Below are 12433 nucleotides of genomic sequence, written 5' to 3'. Positions count from 1 at the left end.
TTACTGTGACTTACTTTTTCCATCTGAAAACAAAATGATGCAATATAGTGTTTACATGTCTCCTCTTAATCAAAGGCACAGGGTTCTCAGGAACCTCTCCAATATACTCAGATTTGAGGGAGAAGTTGTGCTGGAGGTTGTCATTTTTCTCCTTTTAATTTTTCCTTGGTTATCTTTTTTCCCTCCTTTCATGGACAGAGTCCCTGCCTTTCTCCATCCAGTCTTCTAAAGCACTAAAGTTTCCCAAGCTTTTCTCTCCCTGTAACATAATTACATGATTTCTATTATGACTGTTCTCTCCTGAGGATGTTTTGATGTGATATATAAAGCATTGAATTTTTAGTCATTTCATTAACAAGTTATAAGCAAAAAGGGCATCATTAATATTTCCCTGAATCTTACCCCGTTGTTACCCCTTACCCCTGGGAAGGGCTTTGACAATATTAGAGAGATCAGGCACCATTTACAAGATAGGACACATGTTTGCCTCAGAGAAGATTCCCCTGTCAATTCAATGCAAACCTGCATCCATGGCAAGCCTATATCACATGGTCATAGTTTTATTTTCTACAGAGCATATCCCATGACCTGAAATTGCCTTAGTTATCTACTTCTTTACTTGTATATGTCTTTATTTCCTTCATCACAGCCCCACTCCCATCCCTAACTAGAAAGCCAGTTATACAAGAACAGGTAACTTGGGGGAATTACTGGTTGCTCTATTTCTATCAGGCATAAAATTAACAGTAAAAAAAAGAAATTACACACATGCACACACACACATGTTAAGGAATGACCCATGGGAGATGTATTTTTCATACTGGTTTATCTCATAAAGCATTTAATTGTTCTAAGCAAAGTGTTCATTCTTAGAATTTTACATTAACTGGGTGTATCTAATGTCTGGTATCTATCTACTCAACAGTACAAATCAACATACTCTTTCATATAATAACTAAATTGGTTCAGTACCTTTGAGCCTCTGGAGGAAGATGGTGACATAGGAGGTCCCTGAAATTCTGTCGTCCCACAGGCACATCAAATACACACCTGCACACACAGCAATACTCTCTGAGAGAAATCCATGCTTGGGTTGAGTGACCCCTACACATCGAGAGACCAGGAGAGTACCCACAAAGAAATAGTGGGAGAGGCTGAGACACACTCTCACCATAAGCCCTATCCCTGGCACAGTACCATACAGTCAGGAGGGAACACCCAAACTCCTAGCATCTCCCTGAGGAGTTAAGCGTATGGACCACATATCTAACACCCTAACTTTTAAGGCTGCCACCCAGGGGATGAGACCCCAAAGTATTTATTTCTAAAAGCCAATGGGGCTTGCATTCATGAGTCTCAAAGGACTATGGCAAAGGGAGAAGCAGTTGTTAGTCCCCAGGGACCAATGCAGAGAAAACAGGAAAAAAAGTGCCATCTTCCAGTCTTTCCCTGGAAGGGGACTGACTACATATTTCACAAGCTGCTGCCTCAGGGTCCAGCATCTAATTTGTATACATCTGAACACTGACTGTGATCCTTCCTGGAGCTCAAAAGAGCCTGTGGGCACTTGCAATAACTTCTCTCTCTGGCACACTCCAACAAAAAATCAAGTTATCAGCATCTCCCTGAAAGGAGATTATCCACACATCTAGCACCCCAACTTTTATGGTTGACACCAGAGTGATGGCCCCCCGAATCACACAGCCCTGATAACCAGTGGGCTTGCAATCTCAAGTCCCACAGAACTATGGTGAACAAAAAAGTAGTGTTTAAATGAGTGTAGGAATCACCACCTGCATCCTTCACCATGGTTATACACCCAAGCTCAGTGTATAATTTCAACATAATAAAAGTCATATATGACAGTCCACAGCTAACATTGTATTCTGTGGTGAAAAGCTAAAAATTTTTCCTCTAAGAACAAAGACAAGGATGCCCACACTCTCCATTTTTATTCAACACACTACTGGAAGTCTTAGCCAGAGAAAATAGGGAAGAAAAATGGCATCTAAATCAGAAAGGAAGAAATAAAACTGTCTCTGTTTATAGATGATATAATCATATATAGAAAATACTAATTACTTGATCATGGCACTGTCTGAACTAATAAAAGAATTCAGTAAAGTTTCAGGATGCAAAATAAATATACATAAATCAGTTGTGCTTCTATACACAAGAAATGAACTATCAGAAAGAGAAATTCAGAAAACAATCTCATTTACAGAGCAACCAAAATAATAAAATACTTAGGAATACATTTATCCAAGGAGGTAAAATATCTGTACACTGAAAACTATAAAACATTGATGAAAGAAATTAAAGAAGACACAAACAAATGGAAAGATATTCTGTGTTCACAGATTAGAAGAATTAATATTGTTAAAATGTCCACAGTACCCAGAGAAATGTACAGATTCAATGCAATCATTATCAAAATTCTCATGACATTTTCACAGAAATAGAACAATCTTAAGATTCATATATAAGCATAAGAGACCCCAAATAGCCAAAGCAACCTTGAGAAAAAAGAACAAAGCTATAGGCATCACAGTTCCTTATTTCAAACTATATTACAAAGCTATAGTAATTAAAATAGTATGGTATTGGCATTGAAAACAAACATAAACTAATGGAAAAGAAGAATCAGGAGCACCAAAATAAACCCAGGCATATATGGTCAATTAAGTTTTGACTAAAAAAATCCAAGAATAGACAATGGAGAAAGGATAATCTTTTTAATAAATGATGCTGGAAAAACTGGATATCCACATGCAAGAGAATGAAACTAGACCCCTACCTTACACCATACCCCAAAATCAACCCAAAATAAATTAAAGACTTGAGTGTAATCCCTCAAACCATACAACTACTAGAAGGAAAAATAAGAGGAAGGCCCCTTGCTGTTGACGTTGGCAAGGAAATTTTGGCTATGGCAACAAAAGCAGAAATAAACAAGTGGAACTATATCAAACTAAAAAGCTGCACAGCAAAGAAAACCATCATCAAAATGAAAAAGAAATTATGGAATGGGTGAGAATATTTGAAAACCACCTATCTGGTAAGGTGTTAATATCCAAGATACATAAGGAACTAATTCAACTCAGCAGCAAAAAAAAAAAAAAAGGCAATAACCAAATTCGGAAATGGGCAAAGTACCTGAATAGACATTTTTATAAAGAAGACATACAAATGGGTGACAGGTACAAGAAAAAGGTACTTGACTAATAATCAGGGTAATGCAAATCAAAATCACAATGAGATATTGTCTCACACCTGTTACAATGTCTATTATCAAAAAGACAATAGACAGTGTTGGTGAGAATGTGGGGGAAAGAGCACCCTTGTACATTGTTGGTGGGAATGTAAACTGGTACAGTCTCTATGGAAAACAGTATGGAAATTCTTCAAAACTTTAGAAATACAACTATCATATGATCCTACAATACCACTACTACCTGTATATCCAAAAGAAATATAATTACTATTTTGAAGAGATATCTGTACTCCCATGTTTATTATGGTATTATTCATAATAGTTGAGGTATAAGGACAACCTTAGTGTCCACCAGTGAATGAATGGATAAAGAAAATGTGTTATATATATATATAACCACATATACACACACTAATAATGGAATATATATATATTCACACACACACAATGGAATATTATTCAGCCTTATAAAAGAAGGAAATCTTGCTATTTGCAGCAGCATGGATGAACTTGGAGTACACTATGCTAAACTAAATAACCCAGAGAGGGAAAGAAAATACTGCATGGTATTACTCATATGTATGGAATCTTAAAAAGTTGAACGCACAGAAAAAGAGGACAGTATGGTGGTTTTCAGGAATTGGGGTGAGAGGGTAAAGGGAAATGGGGTGAAAGGGTACAAACTTTCAGCTGTGAGATGCATAAGGTTTGAGAATCTAATGGATAACTTAGTAAACCTAGTTGAATACTGTACTGTGTAATAGGAACTTGCTGAGAGACTGGAACTTAAGCATTTCACACACACAAAAAGACAGACATATGAGGTGCTAGATATGTTAATTAAATCAATGGTGAGATGATGGGAATCCTCTCACAATGTATTCATATATCAAATTATCACTTTGAACCCTTTAGATATGAATTCCTTTGACTGTGACATCCCCAAAATGCTTGAATTTCCAAAAACTGGACATGAAATTAAAGTAGATGAAGAAAGGGAGAACTTTCTTGAGACCAAATTAGCAAAGCTGGATATGTCAAATGACCAGATAGCTCAGTCTGCAAGCAGTTATCAGTTAAGTTTGTAGGCACAGATTTCTCAGTTTGGTACCCTTTATGGTGTGGGCTTTTTTTCTTAGAAGTTCAACAAGTGAAGGTTTCTTACTAAAGACTGGGTCATTGTCATCCATCACTGGATGAATGGGTAAAGACAATGAGGTATTTTCCATAATACAATGGAATATTATTCAACCATAAAAAAGAATGAAATAAGTCAGACAAAGAAAGACAGACACCATATGATCTCACTTACATGTGGAATCTTAAAAAAAAAAAAAAAAAAAAAAAGGTGAGCTCATAGATACAGAGAACAGATTGGTAGTTGCCAGAGGTGAGATTGGGGGTTGCACAAAATGGGTGAAGGGAGTCAAACGTTACAAACTCCCAGTTATAAAATAAGTAAGTCATGGGGATGTAATGTACAGTATATCGACTACAATTAATAATACTATATTATATATCTGCAGGTTTCTAAGAGAGTAAATCTTAAAAGTTCTCATCACAAGAAGAAAAATTGTAGCTATGTATGGTAATAGATGTTAACAAGACTTAACATGATGATCAATTTGCAATATATACAAACATCTAATTATTATGTTGTACACATGAAACCTGAAATATAACATTGGACGTCAACTATACCTCATAAAGAAAAAGATTGAGCCATTGCTGCCAAAAGTAGAAACCAAAGAATGTAACAGAGAAGCTGCTTAAAGTGTGTATTGTAAAATTATTTTCAGTGGATTAAGAAACAAATAGAGAAAATTATAAAACTGACAATTTTATTTGTCACTTAAAGCTGAATAAAGCTGAAAAACAAATGAATAAATAGGAAAATTTGCCTACAAAATTACTAACTTTAAGCTATTTTCTAATTTAAAATGTATAGTTTGTATTTCTATATACTATCTTACTTTGGTGAATTATATATTAGACACACGAGGTGAAATAAGGGCAGGCAGAGGATATTTCAGCCACATGTGATCTCTTTTTCAACATCCTAGACTTCTAAAGAAATTCTAAATTATACTTCTAACAGTTATTTCAGTATTTTTAATATTAAAAAATCATTAATAATTTAGTTTAATAAAACATTTAAAAATGGCTTTGGTAACTAGTTCTGATATAGACACTAACTTTATTCTAATAGACTTAAAAATCTTATTTTCCCCCAGTTAAAAATAATCTTATCAAAACTGAAAAAAAATCTACAATATTCTATAGTTTGGGAGATATTCATAATGGAACATGGGTAACGGATATTTAGTATTATTTTACAAACATATTAAGAGATTTGCATTTTGTCCAGGAGGGGTTGACATGATCATGCCAAAATACATTGTTTTCTTATGGAATAATATTCTACTGCCATGTTAATCCACAGAAACCACCAACAAATTGAGATTATGCTGAAGTTTACAGTTACCTTCACTTAAAAGTTTTCTTTTAAGTAAATATATAATTAAACCTCAGTCAAGACATTTTACCATTTGAGGGGCATCATCCAGTGGTCAGAGAAGACACTGACCGGCTTGGATTGGACTATCACATTAATGCATAATTCCACTTCAGTGTGTTACTACTTACTGGTCATGTTGGTGATAGTGCTGCTGCTATTAAAGGTAGCTCTTTTTTTTTTTTAACATCTTTATTGGAGTATAATTGCTTTACAATGGTGTGCTAGTTTCTGCTTTATAACAAAGTGAATCAGTTACACATGTACATATGTTCCCATATCTCTTCCCTCTTGCGTCTCCCTCCCTCCCACCCTCCCTATCCCACCCCTCCAGGCGGTCACAAAGCACTGAGCTGATCTCCCTGTGCTGTGCAGCTGCTTCCCACTAGCTATCTAAAGGTAGCTCATTTTTGCTACACGTTTCTTCTCAGTAGCAGACATGTATTACTGCCTTACAAACCTTGTAACACTGAGAAGTAGGTATTTGCACCCTCTCTTAAAAATGAACAACTGCAGCTAGGAGAGATTAGATAAACTACCCAAAATAATACAATAAGAGGTAAAGAGAATCAAAATTGAAACCCCAGCTATACAGGGAACACTAGGACTAGAAAAGTGCCAGTGAAGGCCCATGAAGCAAGGAGATTGGTAGGAGAAATGATGGAATTGGAAGATTAAGAATGATTCCACCTAACTTTGCAGTAAAACAAATGATACCCAAGTTCCCATTTTAAATTAATGCCTTCATGGGTCAACTCAAATTCTATAAATGAGCTGTGGTTCCATAATCTAGAGTTTGCTATCTGTGAGTATCCAGCCACTTAAATCTCTACCAATGCCATCACAATGGACAAATCAACATCACTGCTCCTAAGAAACCAGGTTTAGCCATAATTTCATTTCATCCGTTCATATGTGCACTTACACATATACCCTTGCAAATATTTGAGTAAATGTCTGGCACTTGGGCACACTCTACCCTGCCCTGGAGGAACATCTCTCACCTTAGCAGGGCAATAGTCAAGAGAACAGACCCAGACAAACACAGAGCTCATACCCCACATATCTCTAAATGGTAATTAAATATCTTCTGTGAATTAAAGGTCAGTTCAACAAAATCCAAATGTTGGAAAATATTTGTAAAGTGCAAGCTCTTAAGAAACTCAGTTCTCTCTTCCACACATTGTTACAACCAGCTGAATTATTTAGCCATGGGTCCACATGATGCTTTCCTGATAAGTTAAAATACTGTTTTAAGCACAAATTAGTCTGCCTCAAGGTCTTTTCTCAACCAGAAAAGATTTATGGCATTAATTAAAATGAGGAAAATCTATAGAAAACATTTTTGTGCCTTTATATTGATTTACCAGCCATTAAAACTACTTTTCATCTTACTAAGTGAGAAATAAAAACCAATTATAAAGTAGAAAGGACTGATTTTTAAAAATTAGAATGAACATTTTTTGTTTGTTTATTTAATATACTTAAAGCTTTCAAGGCTAACCAAAGTTTACATATGTTGCCTCAGTTGTAACTCTGAACCTGTGAAACCCAATTTCACTCTAAATCACATCTCCAGCCTCTCTCTTCTGAACAGAGGAATGAACAGCAATAGGTAAATAAGCCATGAAGTGTTAAACTTTAGGAGATTGTTGTCACAGTTGTCACCGTGTTTCTCCTAAGGAAAGGTTAAAAGTGTGACAGTTGGGTAAGCCTCCTTGGGACAAGAAACAGAGGGTAAGCCCTTAAATTTATGCAGTCAGGAGGATATACATAATATAAATGCAAGCTTGCCAATACTTTGGTTTCCATTTGCCTCTGGAAATAAAACAAAACCACATTAAAGAAGCAAAGGGGAGAAGTAATTCTTGCATACAGATTTCTCTCCTTTCAAAGTCTAGTTAGAAAATCAGCTACCTGTTTCATATGGATTCATACCTCCTCTCAACCATTTAGACATTTATTATAATCTCTGTAAGCTTGAAATTTTTACATAAGAAACAAAAGCTAACAAAAAAACCTAAACAAATTAAATAGAACCCATTCTTTGACATGCAAATGTGTTTTAGCTTTGCCCCACTGAGGTCTTATGTTTCATTATTATTTAAAATGTCAAGCAATTTTTTGCCTGCTGGGAGTGTAGGTTTTACTCCTATTTTTCAATCTTACTCAAAACCCTTCACTGCATATTATATGAGGTGCAGCAGCCTTAGGTTTTTTTTTTTTTTTTTTCTTAAATTACAAACTATGAACCCCATGGTGGCATTTTGCTAAATGGTTTTGCACATATTTGCTTTTGAACATTTATAGAATAAAAGTATAAAATGAGAAACACTTTTTTGATGATTATTCTCTGTGTGCAACCTACAGGAGTGAAAATCATCTGTCCTCATTCATGGAGCAAGGGGGTCCTCCACCTGCTCAATTCATGAGCGTTCCTTCCATCTTGGGTGGTGCAATCCTCAAACTACTTCACCAAATACTCTCTTTCTCTCATTCCTCACCAACACCCCACATCCTACCTTTTATTGAGAAACCCACTGAGTAGAATTTATATGAAGAGAATTTGCTGAAACTTGAGTGGTGTATAAAAATATCCTGCTTTCTCCCTTGCATTAACCTCTGGGGTTCTGTGAGCTTATTGAACTTGCCATGTGTGTTTGCAATGTGTGAAGGCTTCTGGGAAAATAATTCCTTCTGTCATAGGAAATATCTGAAGGACACTCATGGGAAAAATGGAACAATGTGTCAGGAAAAACCAAGAGAGTTGGGAACATGGGTTTTACAAATAGATTTTAAAATACTTGTGTTTGGTTCAACACCTTTTCAGAATAGTAGATTACCACAGTCAAATTTTTCCTGTCTGGAGGGACAGGGTAGTTGTGAAGACCTAAGGGGCTAATATATGTTTAGAGCAGGACCTGGCCCAGGGAGAATGTCCAGTAAATATTTGGTGTAATTATTAAGTTTCTCCTTATATAACAGTCACTGTAAACCCATCAGGAGGAGCTAGAATATAACTTCTTTAAGAGGAGCCCTGATTGAATCAGAAAACATAGGAAAAACAATGATTTAGATTCTAGGACCATAGCTGTGATTAACAGCTAGTATGGAAGATAATACTTCACATTCATTAAGATGGCTATAATCAAAAAGACAAAAAAAGTATTGCTGTGTATTTGAGGAGGGTGAAACCCATGTACACTGCTAGTAGGGTTGTAAAATGGCGCAGCCACTTTAGAAAACAGTTTGGCAGTTTCCCAAAATGTTAAATGTAGAGCTACCATATGACCTAGTAATTCCATGTCTAGGTATATACTCAACTGAAAATATATGTCCACACAAACACCTGTACATGAATGTTCATAACAGTATTATTTATAAGAGCCAAAAAGTGGAAACAACCCAGATGTTCATCAACTGATAAGAAGATAAAATATGGTATATATCTATTATGGTGCCATGTAAAAAGGATGCAATATTGATATATTCTACAACATGGATGAACCTTGGAAATGTTATAAGTGAAAAGGAAAGAAGGAAGGGAGGGAGGAAAGGAGAGAGAATAAAAGGATAGTTAATGATATATAATTTCATATATATATATATATATATATATATATATATGTAAAAAATTTGTTTTTTCAGAAAGCAGTCCATTGGGCTACTGGAAGAAATCATTTTGTGGAATTTCAAGAACCAAGGATACAGCCCTACCACCACCAGTCCCTCCCATCAGGAAACATGCACAAGCCTCTTAGATAGCCTCACCCACCAGAGGGCAGACAGCAGAAGCAAGAAGAACTACAATCCTGCAGCCTGTGGAACAAAAACCATATTCACAGAAAGATAGACAAGATGAAAAGGCAGAAGGCTATGTACCAGATGAAGGAACAAGATAAAATCCCAGAAAAACAACTACATGAAGTGGAGATAGGCAACCTTCCAGAAAAAGAATTCAGAATAATGATAGTGAAGATGATGCAGGACCTGGGAAAAAGAATCGAGGCAAAGAGCAAGAAGATGCAAAAAATGTTTAACAAAGACCTAGAAGAATTAAAGAACAAACAAACAGAGATGAACAATACAATAACTGAAATGAAAACTACACTAGAAGGAATCAATAGCAGAATAACTGAGGCAGAAAACGGATAAGTCACCTGGAAGACAGAATGGTGGAATTCACTGCTGTAGAACAGAATAAGGAAAAAAGAATGAAAAGAAATGAAGTCAGCTTAAGAGACCTCTGGGACAACATTAAACGCAGCAACATTCGCAGTATAGTGGTCCCAGAAGGAGAAGGGAGAGACAAAGGACCAGAGAAAATATTTGAAGAGATTATAGTCGAAAAATTCCCTAACATGGGAAAGGAAATAGCCACCCAAGTCCAGGAAGTGCAGAGAGTCACATACAGTATAAACACAAGGAGAAAAATGCCGAGACATATAGTAATCAAACTGGCAAAAAATAAACACAAAGAAAAATTATTGAAAGCAACAAGGGAAAAACGACAAATAACATACAAGGGAACTCCCATAAGGTTAACAGCTGATTTCTCAGCAGAAACTCTACAAGCCAGAAGGGAGTGGCATGATATACTTAAAGTGATGAAAGGGAAGAACCTACAACCAAGATTACTGTACCCAGCAAGGATCTCATTCAGATTCGATGGAGAAATCAAAAGCTTTACAGACAAGCAAAAGCTAAGAAATTTCAGCACCACCAAACCAGCTCTACAACAAATGCTAAAGGAACTTCTCTAAGTGGGACACACAAGAGAAGAAAAGGACCTACAAAAACAAACCCCAAACAATTAAGAAAATGGTAATAGGAACATACATATTGATAATTACCTTAAACGTGAATGGATTAAATGCTCTAAGCAAAAGACACAGGCTCACTGAATGGATACAAAAACAAGACCCATATATATGCTGTCTACAAGAGACCTACTTCAGACCTAGGGACACATACAGACTGAAAGTGAGGGGATGGAAAAAGATACTCCATGCAAATGGAAATCAAAAGAAAGCTGGAGTAGCCATACTAATATCAGATAAAATAGACTTTAAAATAAAGAATGTTACAACAGATAAGGAAGGACACTACATAATGAGCAAGGGATCAATCCAAGAAGAAGATAGAACAATTATAAATATATATGCACCCAACATAGGAGCACCTCAATACATAAGGTAACTGCTAACAGCTCTAAAAGGGTAAATCGACAGTAACACAATAATAGTGGGGGAATTTAACACCTCACTTACACTAATGGACAGATCATCCAAAAAGAAAATAAATAAGGAAACAGAAGCTTTAAATGACACAATAGACCAGATAGATTTAATTGATATTTATGGGACATTCCATCCAAAAAAGCAGATTACACTTTCTTCTCAAGTGTACATGGAACATTCTCCAGAATAGATCACATCTTGGGTCACAAATCAAGCCTCAGTAAATTTAAGAAAATTGAAATCATATCAAGCGTCTTTTCCAACCACAACACTATGAGATTAGAAATCAATTACAGGGAAAAAAGCGTAAACAACACAAACACATGAGGCTAAACAATACGTTACCAAATAACCAAGAGATCACTGAAGAAATCAAAGAGGAAATCACATAATACCTAGAGACAAATGACAATGAAAACACGACGATCTAAAACCTACAGGATGCAGCAAATGCAGTTCTAAGAGGGAAGTTTATAGCTATACAAGCCTACCTCAAGAAACAAGAAAAATCTCAAAGAAACAATTTAACCTTACACCTAAAGGAACTAGAGAAAGAAGAACAAACAAAACCCAAAGTTAGCAGAAGGAAGAAATCATAAAGATCAGAGCAGAAATAAATGAAATAGAAACAAAGAAAACAATAGCAGCGATCAAAAGAACTAAAGGCTGGTTCTTTGAAAAGATAAACAAAATTGGTAAAACACTGGCCAGATGCACCAAGAAAAAGAGGGAGAGGACTCACATCAATAAAATTAGAAATGAAAAAGGAGGAGTTACAACAGACACCGCAGAAATACAAAGCATCCTAAGAGCCTACTACAAGCAACTCTATGCCAATAAAATGGACAACCTGTAAGAAATGGACAAATTCTTAAAAAGGTATAACCTTCCAAGACTGAACCAGGAAGAAATAGAAAATATGAAGAAAACAATTACAAGTAATGAAATTGAAACTGTGATTAAAAGTCTTCCAACAAACAAAAGCCCAGGACCAGATGGCTTCACAGGTGAATTCTATCATACATTTAGAGAAGAGATAACACCCATCCTTCTCAAACTCTTCCAAAAAATTTCAGAGGAAGGAACACTCCCAAACTCATTCTATGAGGCTACCATCACCCTGATACCAAAACCAGACAAAGATACTACAAACAAAGAAAATTACAGACCAGTATCACTGATGAATATAGATGTAAAAATCCTCAACAAAATACTAGCAAACAGAATCAACAGCACATTAAGAGGATCATACACCACAATCAAGTGGGATTTACCCCAGGGATTCAAGGATTCTTCAATATACATAAATCAATCAATGTGATACACCATATTAACAAATTGAAGAATAAAAACCATATGATCATCTCAATAGATGCAGAAAAAACTTTTGACAAAATTCAACACCGATTTATGTAAAAATTCTCCAGAAAGTGGGCATAGAGGGAACCTACCTCAACATAATAA

The sequence above is a fragment of the Delphinus delphis genome, chromosome 16 (assembly GCF_949987515.2).
Source record: "Delphinus delphis chromosome 16, mDelDel1.2, whole genome shotgun sequence".
NCBI classification, from domain to species: Eukaryota; Metazoa; Chordata; class Mammalia; order Artiodactyla; family Delphinidae; genus Delphinus; species Delphinus delphis.
This window is presented reverse-complemented; position numbering follows the sequence as displayed.